This window comes from Eulemur rufifrons, chromosome 7, assembly GCF_041146395.1.
Source record: "Eulemur rufifrons isolate Redbay chromosome 7, OSU_ERuf_1, whole genome shotgun sequence".
Lineage (NCBI taxonomy): Eukaryota > Metazoa > Chordata > Mammalia > Primates > Lemuridae > Eulemur > Eulemur rufifrons.
Genome location: NC_090989.1, coordinates 97118753 through 97145585, shown reverse-complemented (window position 1 = coordinate 97145585; position 26833 = coordinate 97118753).

Sequence of the window (26833 nt, the reverse complement as noted above, 5' to 3'; positions counted from 1 at the left end):
ATTTCTCACCCCTTTCCCCCAAAGATTCAGGTGTAAATAATTGTAAATGAAGGTGTACAATTGAAAAAAGTGGGTCAAAATCCCTCCCTCATCAAAAATGTGACACAAATGAGAAGTACTCTTTTAGGAATTGTTTCATTGAGACCCAAGACTGGTCATTGGAGATAAGTAGTTCATACTGAGTTCACTTTGTTCTCTCCTTTAAGAGTTAGCACTTCAACCTACGAATTTTGAATGGACAAAATTTAGCCAAAAGTCTGAATAAATTTGTAACGATATGTTAGTGGTAAATCCAGAAATGTAGAATGTCTGCAAAACAGACAGACTTGATTGTGACTGCCAAATCTCACTGCTCTGCCTGCTGAATTTTAAGCAATAAGCTATAGTCCTGTCTTATAAGAAGATCCCATAGTACAAGAAATAATTTTAGGGATGAGTTTTGAACTCTTGTACTTAAATTTCCTTCTTTAGTCCAGTCTTGGACAACACTAATTTCAGTACCAAAATAGTTTATTAATGATGAGAGAAGTAATTTAAGTTTTAATTTGACAGACTCATTTCCACTGTAGCATATTGAAAGTAGTCACTCATCTTCAAATAGCAGCTGCTGACATCTCAGGAAGAATTTGAAAAATTTTATTTAGAAACCAATCTGCTTACACATAACTTATGTAAGTTGTTTACCTCATTCTTTATTGCAGAGGATATCTGCATAAGAAAAGGCATCCTTATTTCTCAAGAACTCATCTGCTATAGCTATTTTGCCACCTGAATTGATAATGTTTTTCTCTGTGGCATCAAAACTGAAAGCTTTGGAAAGACTAGAACTTGCAAAAATGATTTTATTTCTATAGAAATAATACATACTTTCTCATTATAGCTATGCCTAAGATCTTCTTGGCAGTAATACTTCCATAACACTGTTAAAAATTTTTTAAATGTTTATTTGGGATAGTTTATATCTTTGTTTATCTTCTACATTTAATTCTAATAGTTCATGCCCACTGCAATTGATGTTCATGATATATTATTTTATAGTTTTTAAAACTATTTTAAAAAATTTGCCATGTATCTCTCCTTTGATCTTCTCAGCAATGTTATAAGACAGGTGTTATTTCATTACCAATGAAGGGATTGAGCCATTGACAGCCATCTACTAATCTAAACTAAAGTTTGATCTTCTCATAATAAAGTTCAAAATCTACTGTAAATGTAAATTTTAACATTATTTGCAGTTTTCTTGATGGAGAAGACTATTTTATGCTTTCAAGCATACTATCTTTCATTAAATATAAATGTAGTTTGTATTTTAGACCTAGGAAGAAAGCAATTTGTAACTGTCAGATATCAGTATTTTATAGATGAGAACTGTTTATAACTTCTAGAAACATGGCTTTCCATACATAATTTTTAGATGTATTATTAGAGCCAAATATATTTAGTCTTTGTATAAAATGTAAGAAGCCAATACCAAACTTATATTTACTTTCAGCATTTTGTTTAATTTTTTCTTATTTGAGAATAACCCAGACATTTAATGAGTATGTCAATTAATTTAACATAACATAGCCGTAAGAGTTCAAATTACATGTACCATTTATTTATAAATGTTTATTTCATTTATATTTATCGAATTTATTTATTTTTAATACATGTAGTACTTATGAAAATGGGCATTAGACAAGGCTAATCATCATTTCCAGTTATTTCCCTGGTAACCATTTTTACAGCCAGAGAATATCAGGTGTTCATGTGAGAATTTTAAAGTTAAATATATGGGTATTACAATGGTAACTCAGAGGATACAGCTACTTTTATTATATTAGCAATATTAAATTTATCTTACTTGGCAAAGAGTTATGCAATGATTATTTTGCTTTAGGCTGGGTTTGTAGTTTTCTGATCTTAAAATATCTATTAGAGACAAATATAATCCTGTGTGATTAGTAAATTCAGGCAAAAGTTTATGCTGACAATTTTGAAGGCATTTCTATTTTTAACAATAATTTCAAAGCCAGCTTATTTATCAAACGTTTAAGTCATGTGAGTTAAAAGGCATTTGGGTTAATTACTATATAATTTATATGAATGCTTATTTATCTAAGCCAATCTTAATACAATTCCTTAATTTATTTCTGGCTGACTGTACCAGATTTTACCATGTAGATGCAACATACAACATTATGTGTAAATACATCTAAATGCATATATACACACATAAACAATTATCTTATATCTTTCATTTTAGGATATTAGTCATTAGATAGTAATACAAACTCACTGGTTTGTATAAAACATATTTGGACCTAAATTATAATTCTTACAAAATGAGACTTGTTCACAAGACTAAATTTTATTTGCCACGATAGATAATCTAATGAAGGATGTGCACCAAATTTTGTGGGGAAAGCAGTTTGGTTTGAAAAAAAATCTCTTTCATCTTTTCTTCCCTTTTTCTTTTTCTTTTTGGTTTCAAATGAGTTTAGGGTTAAATTTTCAATGTTTATATTTTAGCTAGGACTGGCAGAATTCTAAGAAAAACAAAATCTCTCAATAGCCTTGAACTAGTAACAAATCTATTTTTTGTTTGCAAATTTGATTTATTTGACTAGTTAATGTAGGCAAGGAAGTATTTTAGGTTTTCTTTTTTGGGGGCGGGGGTCAGGGAAGCTTTTTCCAGCCCCTACATGGCAGACAAATCAAAATTTTTATGTTGGACAGAGATATATTTTTGCTCCCAGCTCAAGATTTTGACCTGTTTGATCTGACAACTTAACTTTTATAGACATTTATTTATTTTTCTAATAGACTATTAATTCTTCAATTAGCTGCTCTATCACCATAAGTGACTGTTGGCCAGGCAAACCTACATTTACATTTCTAAAAGGTCACTAGGTGACTAGGTCATTGAAATTTCTAAAGCTATTAATTGGAAAGTCCTTTAAGACTTTAACAAATTCTTGACTGGAATGCCATAATCAGTGCATTTTATCTCAATACCTACAGAAGACTCAGCAAATTTCAAAGTAGGTAGAGAAAAAATAGAGAGTTTGAAAACTTAGAAAGCTCTCCATGTTAACTTTATAGCTGTAGTCTCTTCATTTGGTATTAAGGAAAAACAAACTGGGAGAGTTCAAGTGATCTCCATTATGGCCATAGATCCAAAAACATACACAAGGGAAAACCATGTACCTGGCTGGAGCTCCAGATATCTTGGAATGTCAATGTTTGAGAATCTCATTCCACTTTTTATTAATCTCTTGAAAGCAAAGAAAATCCTATAAATTATGTCAGGGTTGGTCAGGACTTTGAACTGGTGTTGTAGATGGTAGTGACTGCTCTAGTGGATTTTAATTAGCCATTCCACGTACAACATTTAGAATCTTTATCTTTTCTCTCAGAAAATTTTCCAAAACAAGCAAGGAAAAAAGCCAAAGCATTTATAGATGTGTGTAATCAAACCAAAATCAAAGTGCTCACAAAAATTTTAACCTAGGCATGAAAATCAACAAAATATTAAATTAGGCATGTAGAAACAACCAGAAGTAAATTCACCAGAAATGACATGCCTCACAGACAGAAGTAAATCCTGAAACCAGAATATTCAAACAAGATGGATGTTTAACTTTAAGCCAGAATCAGGACCGTCAGGTCTGACCTCTTGGCAGACTGTTTTCCTGGTTCTTTGGCTCCTTGATTGGAAAATTCTCAAACAAAGCTGGTGCAACAGAGCAACCACAGAAAGGAAGCAATTCTACACAAACAGCTTTTATTGCAGAAAAGCAGGGAGCTACACAAAGTGAGAGTAAATTCCAAGGAGGAATAGGTCAGTCTCCAAGAGTGAAGAAAAACGGTGAGGAAGCTCAGGCGGTTTCTTTTTATTGGTTTGGTTCAGGGGGGGGGCTTACGGGAGGTGTGGGATGTTATCTGATGATTAATATACACGATTGACAGATGGTCTTATAACACAGTTGCAGCTCCACAAGTGTATATGTCTCAAAACCTTATGTTCCTGCTCTTTGCGGTTGTTAGCTGCATTTTCCTGCAGTCCCTCCCCTGACTTCTCTGCCCCTAGGAACCACCTTCCTGGCCTGTATCTGCCACCTGCAGATTTGGTCCCTGACTTCTCTGCCCCTAGGAACCACCCTCCTGGCCTGTATCTGCCACCTGCAGATTTGGTCCCTATCTAACAGAACTTTCCAGAAAAGACAAAAGATATTTTTCATCCCAGAAGGAATGTAGCATCGTTTATTTATTAAAGATGGCCTTATAACTAAAACAAATCCCAAAGAAAGTGAAAAAAAATCTCTATCAAAAAGAGAGAGGCTCAACCTGAGAGAATACACAGGAAATAAAACACAAACCCTGGAAGTGGAGAGCTCAAAGAGCTCAAGTGAGTACTGTATACCAGTTCTAATAATTGCCCACTCCTTATGAAAGTGATCTTGCTTCAGGTATCACTTCTATCATTTTAACCACCATAAACTTGACACATTGGGAAGAATTACATGTATAGCCACATGTACAATATGTTTATAAAGCAGAGCTTTAATGTCTATTGTCAGTAACAATGAAATTACAAAAATCAACTCCAGAACCTATCATATTTTTATACTGTACTTTTAACACTAATGGTGCTAAGCGTCTTTTATGTGATCTTCAGAAATTTTGGAAGCTGTATATTCGATGACATTATTAAAATTTAAATTACAAAACTGAAAATTAATTATGTAGCTAAAAAAAGAAATACTGAAAATCCATCATTGCTGAGTATTTAACTTCATTTATCAGTATCTGTGCTCTTAAGGTTGTTTGTGTCTGTTGTCTGTATGGTTAAAATACTACAACTACCGTGCATCCAAACTATGTATCCAGTGATATCGCACTGGTAGACTGAAATCAGTCACAATGTGCTTATTTGTACCTTGATGTAGGCAAAACTAAAAATTAGGTCTTAGTTTATTTTGTTGTTTATTGTATAGACTTAAGTAAGTGATAGAGAATATGTTAATATAATAGAATTACTTGCTATAAGTTGTACTGCAAATCTCTAAATGATGATAGAAGAACTTGTAAATTTACTTCGTGTATACACACACGAAAAAAATAAGCACTTTTTGTATGATATTGCCTAAGGCAATGTTGATGATACTAAGTAAAATTTTCCTGAGGTGAAAACTGCTGATAATGCCCGAAGGGTCTGTTAGTAGGAGTTAGATATTTTAATCCAAAGCACCTTGCAACTGAAAGCTAATCTCATTGCACAAGTTTAAAGCATACTTTCACAGATCATGAGAATACAATAAAAATAATTTCTCTAATTATGAATATATCTAATTGCATATCTTAAATATCTGTAATAAATATTATACTACTCCATAATTGATCAATAAATTTCCCAGAAAAACAAAATTTTTATAGAGTTCTAAAATCTATGACTTTTCCTACTTTCTGCCCATCTTTACCCGCTACACTTTATCACCATGTATACACCCACCATTTAACTTAGGTAAAATCAGAAGTGAAGTTATGTCATTCTTTCTGGTAAATTAAGTACGTAAGTTATGCTTTAGTGGACACACAGTGTTTAAACAGAATAAATCTTAAGATCCATAGACAGAACATGCTTCCAGAAAGAATCATTAATAAGATTATCAATAAACATAGACACTCTATATCTGTCCATTGTTCAAACTATTTTCAGCTCAGATCTCAGTAAGGAAATTTCTCCTCTTACCAGAGAATATGAAATATAGTACTTATTATTAGTCAAACAATGTAGAGCAAAAAACCTTCAACTATTGAGCCCCAAACAAGACAGATACGGTCTCAAAAAACACAACCTAAAACAGACAGTATTTATAGTACAATATCTAATACCTACGAGGAGACAACTCTACAAGAAATACTAGAAACAAACCAAAACTATCTTAACCAAATATTGATAGTGATCTTTTATTTAAAGGGTGAAATATAAGCAATTGCAGTAACATGTAGATAAATTTCTTTGCAGTTTTCATAACACAGGAGCATGAGATTGTAGGAGTGACAAGCATAGGTTAAAAACTTCACTGAAAAATAGGATGGAATATCATCACAACATTGGAAATGCAAGGAAAGGAGAATTTCAAACCTAACTAAAACCTAATATTGTGTGGCTTAATGTTTTCACCACTTCCTTAGTCAAAAAGCATACATATAAAACAAAGTACGTATACAATCTATTTTAATCAAATTTAACTCTACCTAATTCTCATTCTATGGTATGAGGTCAGTCCTCCGTAAGGAATTCCTTAATCCTTCATAAAGAATCCCTTCGTGGATTCTTAGAGTATTGTTTAAATTGGTGGTAATTCTGGATTCAACATTGAAAAAAATGCAGGTAAACAAAGTCTTTTACAGAATATTTCATTTATAAAGCCTATTTTTGTAGAGGTTTGAGATACATGTAATTTTGGTAAATCAATGTTTTCACTTTCTATATGTAGATACTTAAAAGGCATATATTCTACAAAACCATTTCAAAATAATAAGAAATTTAAAACCATGTAAACAATATGAACTGTTAAAATAGCAAATATACACACAGGGGTACATGGCAGAAGCATTGTGTTACTAACTGTAAGGTGTTTTCTTTAAAAAATTATAATTGACATAATTTTACATATTTATGGAGTACAATGTGATGTTTCAATTCATGTGTATATAAAGCAGGGTAATTACCATATCTACCACTTTAAACATATATTTCCTGTGGCCATAACATTGAAAATAGTCTAGCTATCTTAAAATATACATTACATTGTTATTTGCTGTAGTCATCCTGCTGTATAATAGCAGTTTTTAAAAATATCAAATACATCTGTTTTCTCATATAGTTGAGACCCATATGTAATGAATATGCTTTCCAAACAGTGTTTTACTTTTAATGTGATGCATAGACTACTGTTTATTTACACTTAAAAATAGATATTGATATTCTGGTGGTTGCAGAATAAGGTGTTTGAAATAAAAGATAAAATTCCATCAACTAAAGTTTTAAAGATATGAAATATTTTCTTGGGGATGAAAGGAAATTATCATTTCTTAATTCTTCACTCTATTCTTTATATCTTTAGAAATCTATTTTGATTACTTTGTCCATTTTTGTTTAATCTCCTTTAACCTATTTACATAAAAACTCCTAAAACTTCTGAATTGAAATGCCTGCATTTATGGTTCATCTAGTGGCTTATTGAAATTTCAAGATAGAAAGTTTTACTTTACAATGCTGAAAGATGTTGGCTGAAAAAGTCAGACTGACTTATTTCAAGAAGGGATTTTAGAAGGTAACATATTTGAACTTTATTTTTATCGGGTATGTCAAGACCTTCAAAATTGAGTCATATCTTAGGCTTTCTGTGTTTGTTCAATTTAAGCAAGATTTCAAACTTGGAGGATAAAAACAAATACTAGTCTATGAATTTGCAATTAGAAATGCTACCATGTGAGGAAGACTATTCAAGTTAACATGACTAGTACATTTTCTTCCTATGAGAAGATTTATATAGGGTCCCAGAACATAAAGCAGAGGTTGCTCTTAAGGAATCTGAATAAGAGACTATATAATGTGCACTTTTAGTGGCATTTGCTTTTGTTCCCCTTTGCCTTTGGAAGCAGAATACCAGCTCTTTCCTCTGGATTCCTGTTCTCTGATTATTGCTGGGATGAAAATAGCCAACTTTTACCTCACCACTTTTAATCTTCAATGACTAATACAGAGTTAAAAGAAAAACGTTAGACAAATGAATTAAGCAGCTTATTTGAGCAAAGAATGATTCATTAATTTGGATGGCACCCTGAATCAGTGGAGGTTCAGAAAGCTCCACCCAGCGGTATATGGAGTGAGTTTTAAAAGGACAGAAACAGAAGCAAAGAGGAGCAATCCACTGATTGGTTCCAGAGGACGTCTGCCTTGTTGGGGATGGTATGATGAACTGGCTGCCTGTGATTGGCTAAAACTCTTGAACGTGGGATTGCCTGAAACTTGACTGTTTGTCGTGTTCATAACTAGGTTTGTTTACATACTTAGGATAGAGTTCTCTATACAGGGAGTCAACAGGCCAGGTGGCCTCAGGCTAAATTTAATTTAACAACAGTTAATATGTTGAGTTCAATTAGAGTCAAGTTTTGAGATTCATTTTGCTTCTTGGAGGTGACTTTGTCTCTCACTGTTCTTATCCATTTGTGTCATAGGTTTTAAAATTTATTGTGTGTGTCAATCTTATTTTCCTTCTCTTTGTTTTCTTCAGAAATGCCTCCACTGCCAAATTTGGCAATAATTATTATTATCAATTGAAGACAATCAAAGGAACAAAACTTGAGATGGATTAGTGTAATAGGTAATGATGCTACATATAAAAATCTCTGAGAGGTACTTACACAGTCCTCTAATTGACCATAGTCAATACTGATTTTTAAGATGAATACTGTGAGAAGTAGCTATGGATACTACTACCGTTCTTAACAATACAACCCTGATTAGTTACTGCTAACAAGAGTCACAATACACAGATATTCTTTGCTTAATTATATATAGTTACATTTTGTTTCATCAGCAAGAGGGAACATTAAATACAAAAACAACTACCAGCCCCCATTTCTGTTCATATGTATGTCCTGTGAAAATAGATAAAATAGTATAATAGCTAATATTTATTAATTTTTATGCATCATGGGAGTTATAAATGAGGTGTTCTGTCTAATAAAAATTATTATAAGAGCTCATCACAAACAATTAGCAATAACAAAATTACTCAAAAGGTCGCACCACATACTAAGGTGGTTTTCTTCTATATTTAATTTGCTAAGATTGTTTTTTAATTTTGTGTGGATATTGATTTTTTATTAAGTGTTATTTTTTGCCAACTCTGTATAGACCCTATAGGTATTTTTCTATAATTCATTAAGATGGTAAAATATGTCAAATTTCTAGTATTCAACTAGCACAACTTTTCTGGAAAATTTTCCTATGGTTTACTAAAATCTTATTATATATGCTGACTTAATTTGCTCATTCTTAAGAGGATACTTATATCTATATTTTATCAAAGACTGATACTTTTGTCCTAGCATCCTTTCTCCTTTTTTTCCTGTTAGATGTAGAAACCTCTCCATGCATTGTCCTCCCAACAAGCTGTCCAACCTGATGGAGTTTTAATGGTTCACTTGGCTGCTTAGCTAGAAGGCCACATATTTCAGCTCACCTTCAAGCTTGAAGTCATCAGTAGAATGTAAACAAAATGATATGTGCATTTTCCATGCATTTTCCATGACCTGTTCTTAAAAGGCAGCTGCTTTATCTATATTTTGTGTCTTTCTTTTCCTGTAGGCTGGAATACAAATGTGGTGGAAGTTAGCCAGAATTATCCATTCTCATGAGATCAGTGCCCTAAATATGATGGAGCCCGAGTACCTGTATTATCTTGTAGACATAGCTTTCAATCAGCCATTAATTATCTATCCGTCTTTATAATGTTATATGAGAGATAAACATAATCCTGTCTTACTGATACCACTGCATTTTGGGGTCCTTTTATTATAGTAGCTTTGCTTATGTCTTCACTGATACATACTATCTCCCATGAGATAAATTTATCACTTTCTTTTTCTTACTGGGCACATCTGGTTTGGTATTAAGATTATGCTAACCTTGTAAAATACACAGAGGAGTGTTACCATCATTTCTATTCTATTGAAGAGTTTAGTTAAGATTGGAGGTATCTGTTCCTTGCATATTTGCTGACATTCATCTTTAAAGCTTTCTGCGCCTAGTCTTTTTATTGTAAAATAGTTTTAATTACACATTCAATTTATTTAATTCTTATAAGATTATTCAGATACTGTGCTGACTTTGATTCTATTCTGATATGGGAATTTATTTGCTTAGCTAAGTTTTCAACAGGATGTTCTTTATTACGTTTCCTAACTAATCTCCTGCAGTATCAGTACTTACGTAACATTATTGTTTCCTAATATTGTTCAATTTTACCTCCTCTTTTCCTTCAAGATCAGTCTTGCTAGAGATTTATCAATATTATTCAGCTATTCAAGAAAAAGTTGCCTTTTCCTTCAGGCTCTTATATTGTATGTATTTTTATTGAATTAACATTTCTAAAAAAATTATTGTTCATGCTTTCAGGTTTCTTTGCCTATATTCTTGAATGGGAGGATTAGCCATTATTTTTAATCATTTATCATTGTTAAAATAAGCATTTAAAATTTTTATGTCAGTCTACTTACCACTTTAATTGAATTCCACAGCTTTTACTATCTTTTAAATCATTATTACTTCTTTGGTACATGATTTGTTTAGCAGCATGCATTTACATTTTCAAATGTATGGAGAATATTTAGCTTTTTTGTCATTAGTTTCTAAATTGTATTGTGACCGAAGCCATACATGAGACAAAATTTTTTAAATTTATTACTGTGTAGCATTTGATCAGTTTGCATAAATATTACATTTGTGGTTAGAGGATTCATCCACCAAATATGGGATACAATTTTCTACACATGTCCAAAAAATAAAGTTTATTAAATTTTCTTTTCAAATGTTATCTTTGTTGTTTTGTTGGCTGTCTGATCTACTATTTAGTGAAAATTTATATTAAAATTTTCAACTAAGATTATGAAGTTTTCTATTTATCTTTTTAGTTTCTTAATTTTGTGATAAGTATTTTTAAAACTGTTATCAGGTGTTTAGACTTAATACATGCTTAGAAGCATGTGTGTGTGTGTGTGTGTGTGTGTGTGTTCCTGTTAATTTGGATAGTACATAGTTATTTAGAAACCCTGCTTATCTCCAGTAATACTTTAGAGAATATGTTGTCTTATATCATTACAATTACATCAGAATTGTATTGCTTAGTATTTCCAAAGTGTATCTTTAATCAATGCCTTGATTTTTGACTATTGTGGGTCCTTATATGTTAGGTATGTCTTATAAGCATCATACAGCAGTTTTTTTTTTTTTTTTTTTTTTTTTTGAGACAGAGTCTCACTTTGTTGCCCAGGCTAGAGTGAGTGCCGTGGCGTCAGCCTAGCTCACAGCAACCTCAAACTCCTGAGCTCAAGGGATCCTCCTGTCTCAGCCTCCCGAGTAGCTGGGACTACAGGCATGCACCACCATGCCCGGCTGATTTTTTTCTATATATATTTTTAGCTGTCCATATAATTTCTTTCTATTTTTAGTAGAGATGGGGTCTCGCTCTTGCTCAGGCTGGTCTTGAACTCCTGAGCTCAAATGATCTGCCCACCTCGGCCTCCCAGAGTGCTAGGATTACAGGCGTGAGCCACCGCGCCCGGCCCATACAGCAGTTTTGTATAGGAATTATGTAACCCAGTTTGACAATCTTTGTCTCATAGCTAAAAGTTTTATTACATTACATTTTTGACATTGTCATATAGTTGGACTTATTTTTACCATCTCATTATGTGCTTCCTTCTCCAAGTTTATTGTTTCTTTTTTCCATGAGTGGTTTCTAATGCTCTAATAAATTCACATGGACCTAGAAATTTCTTCTTGGGTAGGTATTTTTACTGCTGATGCACCTTTAATTGTTTTAAAACTGCTCAGCTATTCTATTTTTCCTTGATGTTATTTTGGAAAATTATATTATTTTCTATAAATAAGATTCTAGTTATAAGTATTTCATATTAATTTGCCTACCTTAATTTTAGTATCCTATTATTTTTATGTCTATAATTTATTTAGTATTATTTCTTCCTCATTTCTGATATTGTTTGCCTTTTTCTCTCTTTTTCTTTTAATCAGTCTTTCAATTTTATCAGTCTTAATAAAAATGTGATTCTAGCTTTCTTAGTCCTGAGCATTATATTTGTTTGTTTTGAATTATCTTTCTTTTCTTTATTTCAGCATATTATGGGGGTACAAATGTTTAGTTTACATATATTGCCCTTGCCCCCTCTCCTGCCTGAGTGAGAGCTTCAAGCGTGTCCATCCCCCATACGGTGCACTTCACACTCATTATTTATGTATATACCCATCCCCTCCTCCCCATTCCCATCTGCCCAATGTCCGAGGAATGTTATTCCTATATGTGCACTTAGGTGTTGATCAGTTAAAACCAATTTGATGGTGAGTACATGTGGTGCTTATTTTTCCATTTTTGGGATACTTCACTTAGTAGAATGGGTTCCAGCTCTGTCCAGGATAATAAAAGAGGTGCTATTTCACCATTGTTTCTTATAGCTGAATAGTACTCCATGGTATACATATACCACATTTTATTAATCCACTCATGTATTGATGGGCACTTGGGTTGTTTCCACATCTTTGCAATTGTCAATTGTGCTCAATGGAACAGAACTGAGAACCCAGATATAAAACCATCATCATATTGCCATCTGATCTTTGACAAAGCAGGAAAAAACATACACTGGGGAAAAGAATCCCTATTCAATAAATGGTGCTGGGAAAATTGGATAGTCACATGTAGAAGACTGAAATAGAAACTGCACCTTTCACCTCTCACAGAAATCAACTCATCATGACTAACATACTTAAATCTAAGGCATGAAACCCTAAGAATTCTAGAAGAAATGGTTGGAAAAAACTCTTATAGACATTGGCCTAGGCAAAGGATTTATGAGGAAGACCCCAAAGACAATCACAGCAACAACAAAAATAAATAAATGGGACCTGATCAAATTAAAAAGCTTCTTCACAGCCGAAGAAACTATCATGAGAGCAAACAGACAACCTGCAGAATGGGAAAAAATATTCGCATGCTACACATCCAATAAAGGGCTGATCACTAGGATCTATTTAGAACTCAGGAAAATCAACAAGGGAAAATCAAACAACCCTATCAAAAAGTGGGCAAAGGACATGAACAGGAACTTTTCAAAAGAAGATAGACTAATGGCCAACAAACATGAAAAAATGCTCAACATCTCTAATCATCAGGGAAATGCAGGTCAAAACCATGATGAGATATCAGTTATCTACAGTGAGAATGGTCTTTATCAAAAAGTCCCAAAACAATAAATGTTGGCGTGGATGTGGAGAGATAGGAACACTCATACACTGCTGGTAGGACTGCAAACCAGTGCAACCTCTGTGGAAAGCCTCACAGAGATACAAGTAGATCTACCATTTGATCCAGCAATCCCATTACTGGGTATCTACCCAAAAGAACAAAAGACATTCTATAAAAAAGACATCTGTACTGTTTATACCTTTCTTTTAAACATTCTTAGTTCTTTTATTTTTCTCTTCTCATTTATGTTGCTGATATTTTTCTACTTTATTCAGATAATCAGTTACCACATTATTTTGAATACTTCACTTGCATTCAACACATTTTAATATACTTAATATAATACTGTCATTTTAATACTATTAGCTAAAATATATTCTAATTTCTGTTATTATTTAATGATTCACAAGTTATTATTAATAAAATAATTTCTTAATTTACAAAAATATTAGATATTTCTAGTTATAATTTTGTTCCTGGTATTTAGCTTATATCCATTGGGATTAGAGAATGTGCTTACAGTTAGTTCAGTCATTTCAAAAGTTTGGAAATTTTCTTCATTGCAAAAATATGTAAATATGCTGTTTGGTTTTAAAGGTTTTATTCTTCTGTTGTAAAATTAATATTATTTACATGACATTTAGGTCAAATTTTTAAAATATATTTTAAAAATCTTTTCTATCGTTATAGATATCAAATCTCTTTTGCTCTCTCTCTGACTCGCTCTCTCTCTAACATGTTCTATTAATTGAGTGAAAGTGGTTAAAATTTTTCATATTTAGAATTTAACAACATTTATTTATAGTTTTATCGTTTTTTACTTAATATAATTTGAAAGTATGTAAATTTTAAATGATATACAAATTAGCTGCTTTTTGGTGAATTTTACCAGTTTTTACAACAAAGCAACTATTTTTAGTAATACATTTTTGCCTTAAAATCTATTTTCTTTGATATTATTATAGTTCCCTCACATTTTTGTTTTTGTTTGAATTTGCAAGCTTTATACTTTTATTAAATGCCTATCATTACAATATATTTATAATGTATTTTATAAACAGACTGTAATTGTACTTTTCTTCAATCCAGCTTAATGATCTTTTTCTTTTAACTAGATTATTTAATGTAATTGCTGTTATAGAAGGGCTTAAATTTATTATCTTATTTTGTTGTGCCTTCTAATTTTGTTCTTTCCATTCTATGTGTTTTTCTTTCCTTTCTTGACTTCTTCTGCATTTATTGTATTAAATATTATTCCATTGAATGTTTTCCTGTTATGGGTTAAGCATTCCTAATCCAAAAATCTGAATATGAAATGCTCCAATATCTGAAACTTTTTGAGTGCCTACTAATGCTACAAGTGGAAAATTCCACACGTGACACTGTTGCTTTCTGATAGTTCAATGTACACAAACTTTGTTTCACAAATAAAATAATTAAAAATACTGTACAAAATAATGTCTGGCTATGTGTATAAGGTGTATAGGAAATGTAAATAAGATTTATGATTAGATTTGGGTCCCATCCCCAAGACATTATATCTCATTATGAATATACAAATGCTTCAAGATATAAATAACTTTGAAATCTAAAACACTTCTGGTCTCATGTATTTCAGATAAGGGGTAATCAACCTGTCCCAGTTTTGAGCTTACATCATTTCAATTCTTTTATGATTACTGATAAAATCGTGACCTTATTAATTATACTATCCAAAATCAAAACTTAACATTTACTGTCCTTATCAATATAAGAATCTCAATGTACTTTTACCCCATCCCTCTTTCTAAAGCATGTGCATTATTAATATTATTTTATACAGTTAGAATTAATTTAGTTTTCCATTTGCTTTTAATCTTCTTGCTTCTTAGATTTTAAGTTGTGACAATTTAATTCTGGCTTTATTACTTTAACATTTTAGTAGCTATCTGCTCATGATGAACTCTCTCACATTTTTTTCTCCTTTTTCCTCTTCTTCTCTGGTTTCGTCTGAATATGTTTTATTTTTAATTCTGTTTTCTTTGAGCATAGCATTTTATTAGATTATTAAGTATGAAATGGTCAATTTCCTTAAGTACTAAGTCTGACAGTTGATATCTCTGACATTTCACTTCTATGCTTCTCATTTTATGTTTATTGTGAAGGTGCATCCTCAGTCTTTCAAATGCACATTTTGGCTTGTGATTATCTTTCAAAAAAAATTTTTAGAGCAATTTTGTGAAACCATGGATAAGTCAAAAATTTGTGTTATTTTTTAATCTGAGCTCCATCGTGGAACCAATGCAGCACAGACAGCTTGAAATGTCAACAGTGTTTCAGAAGGATGTGGCCAATGAACCCACAGAACATCGATGGTTTGAGAAGTTCCATTCTAGTGATTTTAATCTTGAAAATGAGAAACATGGGAGACCTGAGACAAAGGTGGATAATGATGAGCTGAAAGCTATAGCGGAAGCAAGTCCATCTTAACCTATGGGTAAATTAGCAGCAAGGTTTGACGTTACTATTCCAACAATATTGGACAATTTGAAACAAATGGGCAAGGTGAACAAGCTGGATAGATGGATTCCTCATGAATTTAACAAGTGTCAGAGGAGAAATTGTTTCCAAGCTTGCTTTTCTTTGCTGTTACAACATAAAGTTGAGCCGTTTCTATACCATATTGTTAGACGTGATGAAAAATGGATTCTTTTTAACAATGGCAAGTGTCATGTCTAGCACAATGGTTGGATAAAGATGAAGTGCCAAAACACAGTCCAAACCCTAATATTTATCAAAAAAAAAAAAAAAAAAAAGCTAATGGTGTCTGTTTGGTGGTCCAACGCTGGTATTATCCACTACAGCTTCATGAAACCTGGTCAAACCATTACAGCAGATATCTGCTGCAGCTAGGAGGATGAAACGATGAGGATGCTTGCCATTAGCAGCTGAGATTGGTAAATAGAAACAGGCCAATTTTCTTGCAAGACAATGCTTGACCACATGTCGCACAAACAACCTGCTCAAACTACAGCAGTTGAACTTGGAAACTTTCTGTCATCCACTGTTTTTACCAGACCTTGCACCAACTGACTACAACTTCTTCCAGGCTTTGCCCACATCTTGCAAGGAAAAATATTCAATTCTCAACAAGCTGTGGAAAACACCTTTCACAAGTTCATTGCTACTTTTTTCCAGGCTTCTTTGCTGCTGGCATAAACAAGCTGTCATTAAAATGGCAAAACTGTGTCAATAGTTTAGGCGCATACTTTGATTGACTGTACTGCTTCCTGTTAGAGATATAATAAACTGAAATTTTGATTCAAAATCAGATACTTCATATAGATTGGTGGTCATTTTCTCTTAGAAATTGCTAACATCTCACCATTTCCTTTTATTGTTGCTGTTAACAAGTTACTTGTCCACCTAATTGCCAATAATTTTAAGGTAATCTCTATTTTCTCTTTTATGTGAGGACCTTTAAGATTTCCTTCTATTCCTTGGTATTCTGCAGTTTCACTATGATCATTTTATTTATCCTGCTTTATATTAATTTGAATTGATTTCTTTCATTATTTAAAAAGCAGCCAGTATTTCTCAAAATATCATTGCTCCCTTGTTATTATGCTTCATCTTGAGATGTCAATTAATCTTTTTTAAGCACAAAACAAGGTTTATTGAAAGAGAAAAATAGGATTACAAAGCAAGAACAAGATACAGGTTTCCAGAGCAAGAGCAATATACATTCACCACAGACGACAAACGGACCCTCTGTCACGACAAAAAGGCCTCAATTAATCATATGAGTATATTTATATTCACTCTATCTATCCTGCCATTAAACATATAAATTCAGTTTATAATTTTTGTTATAAACTGAATATATTTTTTGTGTTTTATTCCTATGGCTTTATTGATAGTTTATTGATATGCATTACCTCACACACATAATAATTTTTTTGTGGTGAGAACGTATAAAGGCTACTCTTTTAGAAATTTTCAAGAAAAAAAATACATTGTTATTATAGTCATCACACTGTTCGATAGAGCTCCTAAATGTGTTCTTCCTATCTAATTGAAATTTTGTATCCTTTGACCAACATCTTCTCAGACTCCTCTCTCCTCTCATCCCTGTTAACCACTGTTCTACTCTCCACTTGTAAGAATTTGACTGTTTACAATCTACATATAAGTGAGATCATGTGGTGTTTGTCTTTCTAAGACTGGCTTATTTCACTGAACATACTGCCTCCCAGGTTCATCTATGTTGATGCAGACTGAAGAATATGCTTCTTTCTAAAGACTGAATAGAATTCTATTGTGTATGTATAGTAAGGCTTCTTTATCTATTCAGTTTTAGATGGACACTTAGTTTGATTCCGTATTTTAGCTATTGTGAATAATGCTCCTATGATCATCGGGCTGCAGATATGTCTTTGATATACTGATTTTATTTCCTTTTGATATGTACCCAGTGGTGATATTACTAGACATGATCTTTATTTTTTAAGCATAGCATGTCTAGTTATTTTATAGACTATGGTGGATAATATTAGATCTTTTACGAGTTTGTCACTAATGTTTGTTTTTGTGATGATTGTCTTTATACTTACCTCCTTGAATGGTTACCTTTGACAATGTACCATTTATACCTGAAATAATATTTTTAGGAATAATATGTGTCCTAACATGTAGATATTTTTATTAATATTTGCCTTTTTTTCTTTAAAACAATTAATATTATTTGGATCTAAGTTCAAATTTTGAGGTAACATATACCATCCTATTGATGTAAATATCAGGCAAAAATTCCTCAAAAGAGCTGGTTTACATCTGATTCATCCATCCCTGAGTTTGCAGAACATATTCTCATGATATATTTGAAGAAGAGTACTTTATTAGATTTCCCAAACTTCAAGGTCCATAGGCTTTATTTTCTTAAGACTTTGCATTGATGAGGCTATCAAAATGAATTTAAAGTTGTGAATAATTGCAAGTGCCCTGAAAGAAAAAGTAATAAATGCTTCTATTTAACAATCTGGGTTTCCCTTCATTACTGGTTAGATATTCCCTCAATATCTTTTCAATGTGTTCAAAAATATTTTTTCTACTTTATTGAGCATTTTCATACTTTTATTAGAGAGAGGTATTTATGAATAATCTAGCTCACTATTACCATGTATCAAAAATTTCATAGCAGACACCTTTTTCTCACGTTTTTGTCCATTTTCTTATACTTAGTGTCCTTTGGAATCTCATTAATAATAAATATTAATGTAAACACTAAAAATCAAGAGAATCAGGTAACATTTATATAAAGGGGCATATTTGATTTCTCAATTTGAACATCTTCTAAAATATTTTTCCATGTATTGTTGCAAAAAAGAGTTACCACAAATTCAATAGCTTAAAACTAACCAGATTTATTATCTAACTTATCTGTATACCAGAAGTCCAGGTTGGCTCAGCTGTGTTTCATACAAAGTTCAACCGGCTCTGCTTAGGATCTCACAAGGCTGAAATCAAGATGTGGGCAGGGCTGCTGTGTTTCTGACTAGAGGCTATTAGGGGGAGAATTTGCTTCCAGACTCCTTCAGAAAGTCTAAAGTATTCAACTGCATGAGATACAGTGGCAGAAGTCCCTGTTTCCTGGCTATACACTGGGCATAGTTCCCTTTTCCTTGAAGGAGCTTTCATTTCTGCCTCATGGCTTTCTTCCTGTATCTTTAAAGCCAGAAATGGTGAGTTGAGTCCTCACTATTTAAATTTCTCTGAACCATCCCCCTTTCTGTCTCATCTCTCTTGCTGCATTTCTGTCACAAATTTCTCAGCTTTTAAGATTCAAGTGACTAAATTGGGCCCACCCAGATATCCAAGATAATCTACTTATGTTAAGATCTGTAACCTTAGTTAAATTTGCAAGTCACCTTTTCAGCAATACAAAATTCGTATTTGAATAACCAGGAGACTGAAATATTGAGAAGGACATTTTTAGACATCTGTCTGCCACTAGTAGTCCTTCCATTAGGGTTAGATTTCGTTTCTTAAATCAGAAAATGCTCAATTTTCATAGTGAAAACCAAATAAAGATTTATTTTCTCTTAAAACACATTTGGATATTGGCAGTCCAGACTGTTATGATGCTCAAAGATTTTGAAGCATAGGCTTTTTTTCCTATTAATATTTGATGCTTCATATAATATCACATAATAGTTATTTATAGAATCATTTCAGGAAATAAGATGGTTTCTGGAGCTCCTGCCATGATGTCAAGTTATTAGAAATAAAGCATAGCAAACAAGGGAAGTGAAAAATGTCAGTTATAGTCCCCATTCCTGTATCTTTCAGTCCATCCCACAAATGCTGGCTTGAACTTTGTCACCTAATCACATTGCTATTGCTAACTCAAGGAATATTATAACACAGTCTTTACCTGAGGTGTCTGCCACCCCAAATGAGTTGGAGCTTCCATTAGAAAAGAGGTAGGGAGGCTGAATAGGTGACTGGTCATGTCTGCTACCAATAGCTTAAGGAAAAGTTCCTATTTTATTTAAGGGAATCTCAGCGTTGGTGAAAAGACTCCATGAATATTTTGAAATATGTATTTTATTAAATTTTTTTATAAAATATATTTTGACCTATTGTTTATAGAAAAAAATTCATGAATAATTTGAGATACATGTTAATCAGTGTCGGCTGTCTATGGGTTAATAATACCTTCCCCAATACTGTGCACACTCATGTGTTAATGATTACAGATTTAAAAATTGCAAAGTTAGAAAATGATGCCTTAGGTAAAAATCTTATAACAAACTAAATTTTTTCCCCAAAAGCATCAATTTGAAATGATTTTCCTTGACAGGTGATGAGTAAAATTGCATTAGAAACAAATCAAATATTTCACCTCTGCATTATTCTGATCTGAACTCTCTCTCTTTTCCATTACTATGAATATTTCTAAAAATGCGTCATAGAGTTCTGACAATTTAAAAGGAATTATGTGAGAAAACATTCTGCCACTGAAAAAGCATTGTTGCCTTGACTATGGTGACATTCTCATCAATGAGGTAATGGTCTGAGTCAGTAAGCAGTTGTTCTTCCTGTTTGCATCATTTATACTTGCTTTCTTGAAAAAAAAAAAAACTCATTGAGGCTCAGGAATATCTCAAAAATACATGAGTGAATTAATAAAGTGTGGTATATGTATACCACAGAGTTCTACTCAGCCACAAAAAACAATGTTGATCTAGCACCTCTTGTATTATCCTGGATAGAGCTGTAGCCCATTCTACTAAGTGAAGTATCACAAGAATGGAGAAATAAGCACCACATGTACTCACCATCAAATTGGTATTAATTGACTTAACTGACCAGCATTTAAGTGCATATATAGTCATAACATTCATCTGGTGTTGGGCAGGTGGGAGAGGGGAAGAGGGGATTCACACCTAATGGGTGCAGTGCACACCATCTAGGCAATGGACACAGTCTTTCTCTTCTTTGGTTAAATTTCTTCTTAGACATTTTTTTCTGTAGCTATTTTAAATGGGATTACTTTCTTGATTTCTTTTTCAGCTTGATCGCTGTTAGCATATAGAAATACTACTGATTTTTGCATATATGTTCATCAATAATATTGATCTATAGTTTTTAACTTCCACCCCCACCTTGGGATGTCCTTGTCTAAAATCAAACTTTCCAAAAATGGAATCCAGAGAACAACCTCATTTCTAATAGCTATGAAAAAATAACATACTTAGGAATAAAAACATGAAAGTACATGATTTGAAATCAGCATATTGAAGAGATGCCTGTACTTTCATGTTCATTGCAGCACTATTCACAATAGCAAGTTATACAAACTGAATGTCCATCGACTAATAAATGGATAAAGAAAATGTGGTATATATACACAATGGAATGTTATTCAGCCTTAAAAAAGGAAGAAATTTTATCATTTTCCACAACATGAAAGGAATTGAAATTCTGAATTTATAAAAAATACATTTAAACAATCTTCTGTGATGGAATGGGCATAAAATTCCTGGCCCTTCTGCATTTTGGCCTAGTTGTTATTTGGAATAACACAGGGTGGAATATAATACTATTCCATCTTGAGAGTGTGGATTATTCTTTATTTACAGGGCATAGTTACTGGAAAGGGAGTTTGTAGACACTATATTATTCTTCCACCATACTTGATGGTAATTTTCTTTTTTCTCTTGTTTTAACTCTGAACTATCTAATAGCAATAGCAATAGTAATTAAAAATAATGGAATCAACTTAAGGGAATGGAGAATAATCACATATTATTAAATATTAATCAAAAAAATGGTCCCCCAAAATTCTTGTACCAAGTATTTTTTCCTAAAATATTATTTCTTATATTAAGATCATTGTCTTACTTACTTTTTTAATTTTTAAAGCTTTAGTTTCATGCATTCACACAGATCAAACTCTATCAAATAGTTCTGCATATTTACAGTAATAATTGTAAAAAAAAGAAAAAAACCTGAAATATTCTAACTCCCATCACCTAGCTCAAGAAATACTGGCTTTTAACAATTTTAAGTTAGATATTTCTTCTCATAATTATGGTTACAATATGTGATATAATCTTTTTTTAAAATTTTTAACCATCACTTACTCTTTTTCTGTACTTGTCTTCCTAAGAGCAATACATCACTTTATTTGGTTAGATTAGTGGACATTATGTTTCATTGTGAACACAAAATGAGAAATAAAATCTGTATCATTTATACATGACATCTTACTTTTTATTTCATAGATGTAATTCAATTCCTTAAATTTTACATTTTATTATTTTTCAAATGTTCAATAGATCTATCAAATATCTACTGATAACTTTTCCAGTCCTGAGATACATGAGAAAATCACTTAATTCTATTTCTTTTTTTTTAGCAGCCTCACATACATGCAGCTCTTTACCTTTTTTCTCAATTCCTTACTGATTGCTGTCTAGATATGGCATAGAATTCTGATACCGAAGTGTCTCTTCCTCACCATTTGTTTAATCAATGCCATTTCTTTTTGTTCCTATGCTATTTTCCAAAGCACACCTTCCATTAGTTGAAAAAAAAAAAATGATACATGGTTCTCCCTTCACAGCTTGGCAATCAAACTGCAAAGTGGAAAATAAATAATATAGTCTCAGAAATTTTACTGTTTTCTTAAGATCAATTGCTGCTGACACCAGTTTAATTCAAATTCTACTTTGTGTGACTTTTCCCCACCTCTGAAAGCTCTTAATATCTACCCATTATCTATGATATATTGAAATTCTCAGGGATATCTACCCTGATATTCATATATGTGTGTGTGTGTGTGTGTGTGCGCTCGTGTGTGTGATTTAACTGTGTATGTGTACATTTACGTAATTTTTTTTATTATTGTAAACACTTGGTGGGCTTTTCCAGCCTTGAAATCCAAATCATTTTTTTCCTGGGAAATTTTAATTCTTTGAATAACAATCAATAATACCCTATCCTTTCTTCTATATTTTTATTAAAACATAATATTTTTATGAATATTGAACCCAAGAGATTAATCATATAATTTAATGTGCTTATCTTTATTTTTTTGAAATTTTATATTATTTACCATCTCTTTCTCTGTGCATTTCTCTACTTCACTTTCTAATCCTCTTATTGAATTTTTGAATTTTCTTGTCATGCTAATTTTCTAAAAGTTTCTGTCTTTTTGTAATCACATCTCTTATTATTATATCATTCACATATGATAGCAACTTTATCTTTGTTTTGGATACAAACTATCGTACATGCTGTAAGAAGGGCTCCTGTTTTATATAGTGGTGACCTCCTTTACTTTAGTAGTAAGTTTGTTTTCTTTTGTTTTATTTCAGAATATTATGGAAGTACAAACATTTTGGTTGCATATAATGCCTTTGCCTCACCCAAGCCAGGACTGCAAGCATGCCCTTCCCCAATAGTGTGCTCCACATCCATTAGTTGTGAGTTTACCCACCCCACTACCCCTTCCATCTGACTGGCACCCAGTGAATATTATTACCCTGTGAGCATCTTAGTGTTGATCAGTTAGTACCAATTTAATGGCAAGTACATGTGGTACTTGTTTTTCCATTTTTGTGATACCTCACATCGAAGGGTGGGCTCAAGCTCTATCCAGGATAATATAAGAGGTACTAGTTTACCATTGTTTTTTGTAGTTGAATAGTATTCCATGGTATACATATACTACATTTTATTAATCCACAGATGTATTTATGGGCACTTGGGTTGTTTCCACATCTTTGCAATTGTGAATTGTACTGCCATAAACATTTGAGTGCAGATGTCTTTATTATAGAATGTTTTTGTTTTCCCTTTGGGTAGATGCCCAGTAGTGGGATTGCTGGATCAAATAATATTTATATTTTTAGCTCTTTGAGGTATCTCCAAATTACTTTCCACAGGGGTTGTACTAATTTGAAGTCCACCAGCAGTGTAAGAGTGTTCCATTCTCTCCACATCCAAGCCAGCATTTGCTGTTTTGGGACTTTTTGATAAAGGCCATTCTCAGTGGAGTTAGGTGATATCTCACTGTGGTTTTGATTTGCATTTCCCCAATGTTTAGAGATATTTAACACTTTTTTATATGTTTGCTTGCCATTATTCTGAAGAAAGTTGAAACTAGATCCCTACCTCTCACCTCTCACAAAAATCATCTCACGATGGATAACAGACTTCAAAGTAAGACGTAAAACTCTAAGAATTCTAGAAGAAAATGTTGGGAAAACTCTTATAGACATTGGCCTAGGCAAAGAATTTATGAAGAAGACCCCCAAAGCAATCACAGCAGCAACAAAAATAAATAAACAGGACCTGATCAAATTAAAAAGCTTCTGCACAGCCAAGGAAACTGTCATTAGAGCAAATAGACAACCTACAGAATGAGAGAAAATATTTGCATTTTACACATCTGATATAGGGTTGATAACAAGAATCTACATAGAATTTACAAAAATTAACAAGAAAAAATCAAACAGCCCCAACAATAAATGGGCAAAGGACATGAACAGAAACTTTCCAAAATAGTAAGTTTGCTGTTCACCTTCTAATTATTCAATGATCAGCTTTGCTATTTCAAGTCATTGGTGTTGAATTTCTAACAATGATTTCCTCCCTCTGATATTCTTTGCAAAGTTTTCTACCATTATACAGCTATTACAGGAATTATTTCTCTTTGAACAACATAAGACTAGTTAATTATTTTCAAAATCATATCCTAATTCCAATTATGGGATGGAAAGATAGCTAAATTTTATGTTTTTAACTCTGTTCCTTTCACTCTTTCTTCCATTGATTATCAGAAAAAAACAATTTTATTATAAGGGAGCTAATTCACAAAAAAAGAAAGCTTACTATGAGAAATACATTGATTATTTGATTTTTTCCTCTTGCATCCTGATGAGAAAATGGTTTCAAATCTAAAAATATATTTGGTAAAGAAAATAGGACTAAGAATGATTTTGCCTCTTGTAAGCTATATATGTTTACTCTATGAAGAACATATTAAATTGTTTTTATTTTTATTAAATAGCTTATGGTATAAATATTTTATTTTATAATTGATTTGTGATGAAGCAAAATGTACAACTTAATTTTTAAGTTAAAGTATGATTCTTTTACATATAAAATAAGTTGAATATGAACATCATTGCTATGAATAAACACATTTTTTATTTGTAGAGCCACATGTATTTCTAACCCCAAAGTTGAACTTTTTTATTTCATTTGTTCTGACATAATATTTAAAGATAGAATTTCATAGGAATTAGAAATGGAAAAGAAAGAATGATGATAATTCTGATCTTTTAGGTTTCTTCAGTATTTAAAGTTTTTGAAAAGTTACAGAAAGATTTGCTCATACTTGGTTTTGTTTTTACTTTTAGAATGTCTATAAAACAAGGCTTACATCATTCCTTTGTCATTATATCTTGATTTTTAATAATTAATTTCTATAAAATTTTCCAGGTCAATACAAAAGTACTTTAAGATAATCTGAAATGCCTAATTGTACCTATATTTCTTTTCACAAAAAAGCAGACAGAATTCTGGCTCTTTGAATTGTTTGCCTTAAATGGTCTACTTTTTAGACAGTATCTAATTCTGGGTTAAAAGTTCTGGGCATAGTCTTCATGCTGTACATGAGTCATTGTCTATAAATACTCCACCTCACCAAATTCCCACAGAAGGTGGTCCTATGGTGGATAAAAGACTTCATTCCTATTTTAACTCTTTAAAAGCAAAGTCTGAATGAATCCTGGCAGGTGAAAGGCCAAATGAGGAAGAGAGGCCAGCTTACATGGACACTTGACATGTGTATGAAAGTTGTTATGGTAGAAAGACATTTAGACTGACATCCTCCTGGTATTCAATGGGTCTTGATTTCAGAAATGTCTAAATTAAGTACCTTGTCTTTCCACTGGAATGAATTTTTTATGAAAACAGTTCAACATTTGCCATATAATGAGAATTATCAATAACTGCAGAACACATGTTTATACATTACAAGATTAAAAAACATGGATGGTTCCTATGTGATATCTAAAGATAGAGATTTTAGAAATTAAAGAAACTTAGATTTGAAACACAGCTTCACCATTTACAAAAACTGTGAACTTGGGAATTCATTTACTGTAAGCATATACTACCTTCTTATAAAAAGGAGGCTTCTAATTGTTATCAGGCTTTTGTTTCAAAGAGTATGTTAGTCATCTTGGACTTCTATAAAATACCATAGAATGGGTAGCTTAAACAACAGATTTTTATTTCTGATTGTTATGGAGTGCGGGGAGTCCAAGAAAAAGGTGCCTGCAGACTTGGTTCCCAGTAAGGGCTTTCCTACGGCCCCACCTCCAAATTCCATTACATTCAGGGTTAAGACTTCAACATATATACATTTGAGTGCAGTGTCTTTGTGATGAAATGACTTAATTTCCTTTGGGTAGATATCCAGCAGTGAGATTGCTGGATTGAATGGTAGGTCTAGGTTTATTTCTTTGAGGAATATCCATACTGTTTTCCACAAAAGTTGTACTAATTTGCAGTCCCACCGACAGTGTATAAGTAAGTATTCCTTTCTCTTTGCATCCATACCAGCATCTATGGTTTTTAAGCTTTTTAATAATGGCCATTCTGATAAGGATAAGGTGGTATCTCACTGTAGTTTTAATTTGCATTTCCCTGATAATTAGTGATGTTGAGCATTTTTTCATATGTTTGCTGACCATCTGTCTATCTTTCGAAAAACTTCTGTATATGTCTTTTGCCCACTTTTTGATATGGTTGTTTGTTTTTTTTCTTGCTCATTTGTTTGAGTTCTTTGTAGATTTTTGATATAAGTTCTTCATCAGATGTATAGTTTGCAAATATTTTCTCCCATTCTGTGGGTTGCCTATTCACTCTGTTGATTATTTCCCTTGCTGTGCAGAAGGTTTTTTTTAAGTCCCATTTACGTATTTTTGTTGTTGCTATATTTTAAATTAGAATTTTCAGACTTAAAAAAGTAGTTCATAGTTGCTACATCTTCACAAGAATACATTCAGATTGGCGAATTTCTTTACAAAGATAGTAATACTATGAGTTTTGATTCTCTTAAATATTTCCCTATGGTGAGGTAGAAGTTTGGCTTCCCTTTGGTCCTTTCTGAGCTTGCTGTAGAAAGTAGGGCACTGACTCCCACCACTTCCTAACCTCTGAGTAGGATTGTTAGGTCAGCTTCCCCAGAGTTCTACTGACAGTAGAGTGGGGGAAGCCCACTGGGTCGC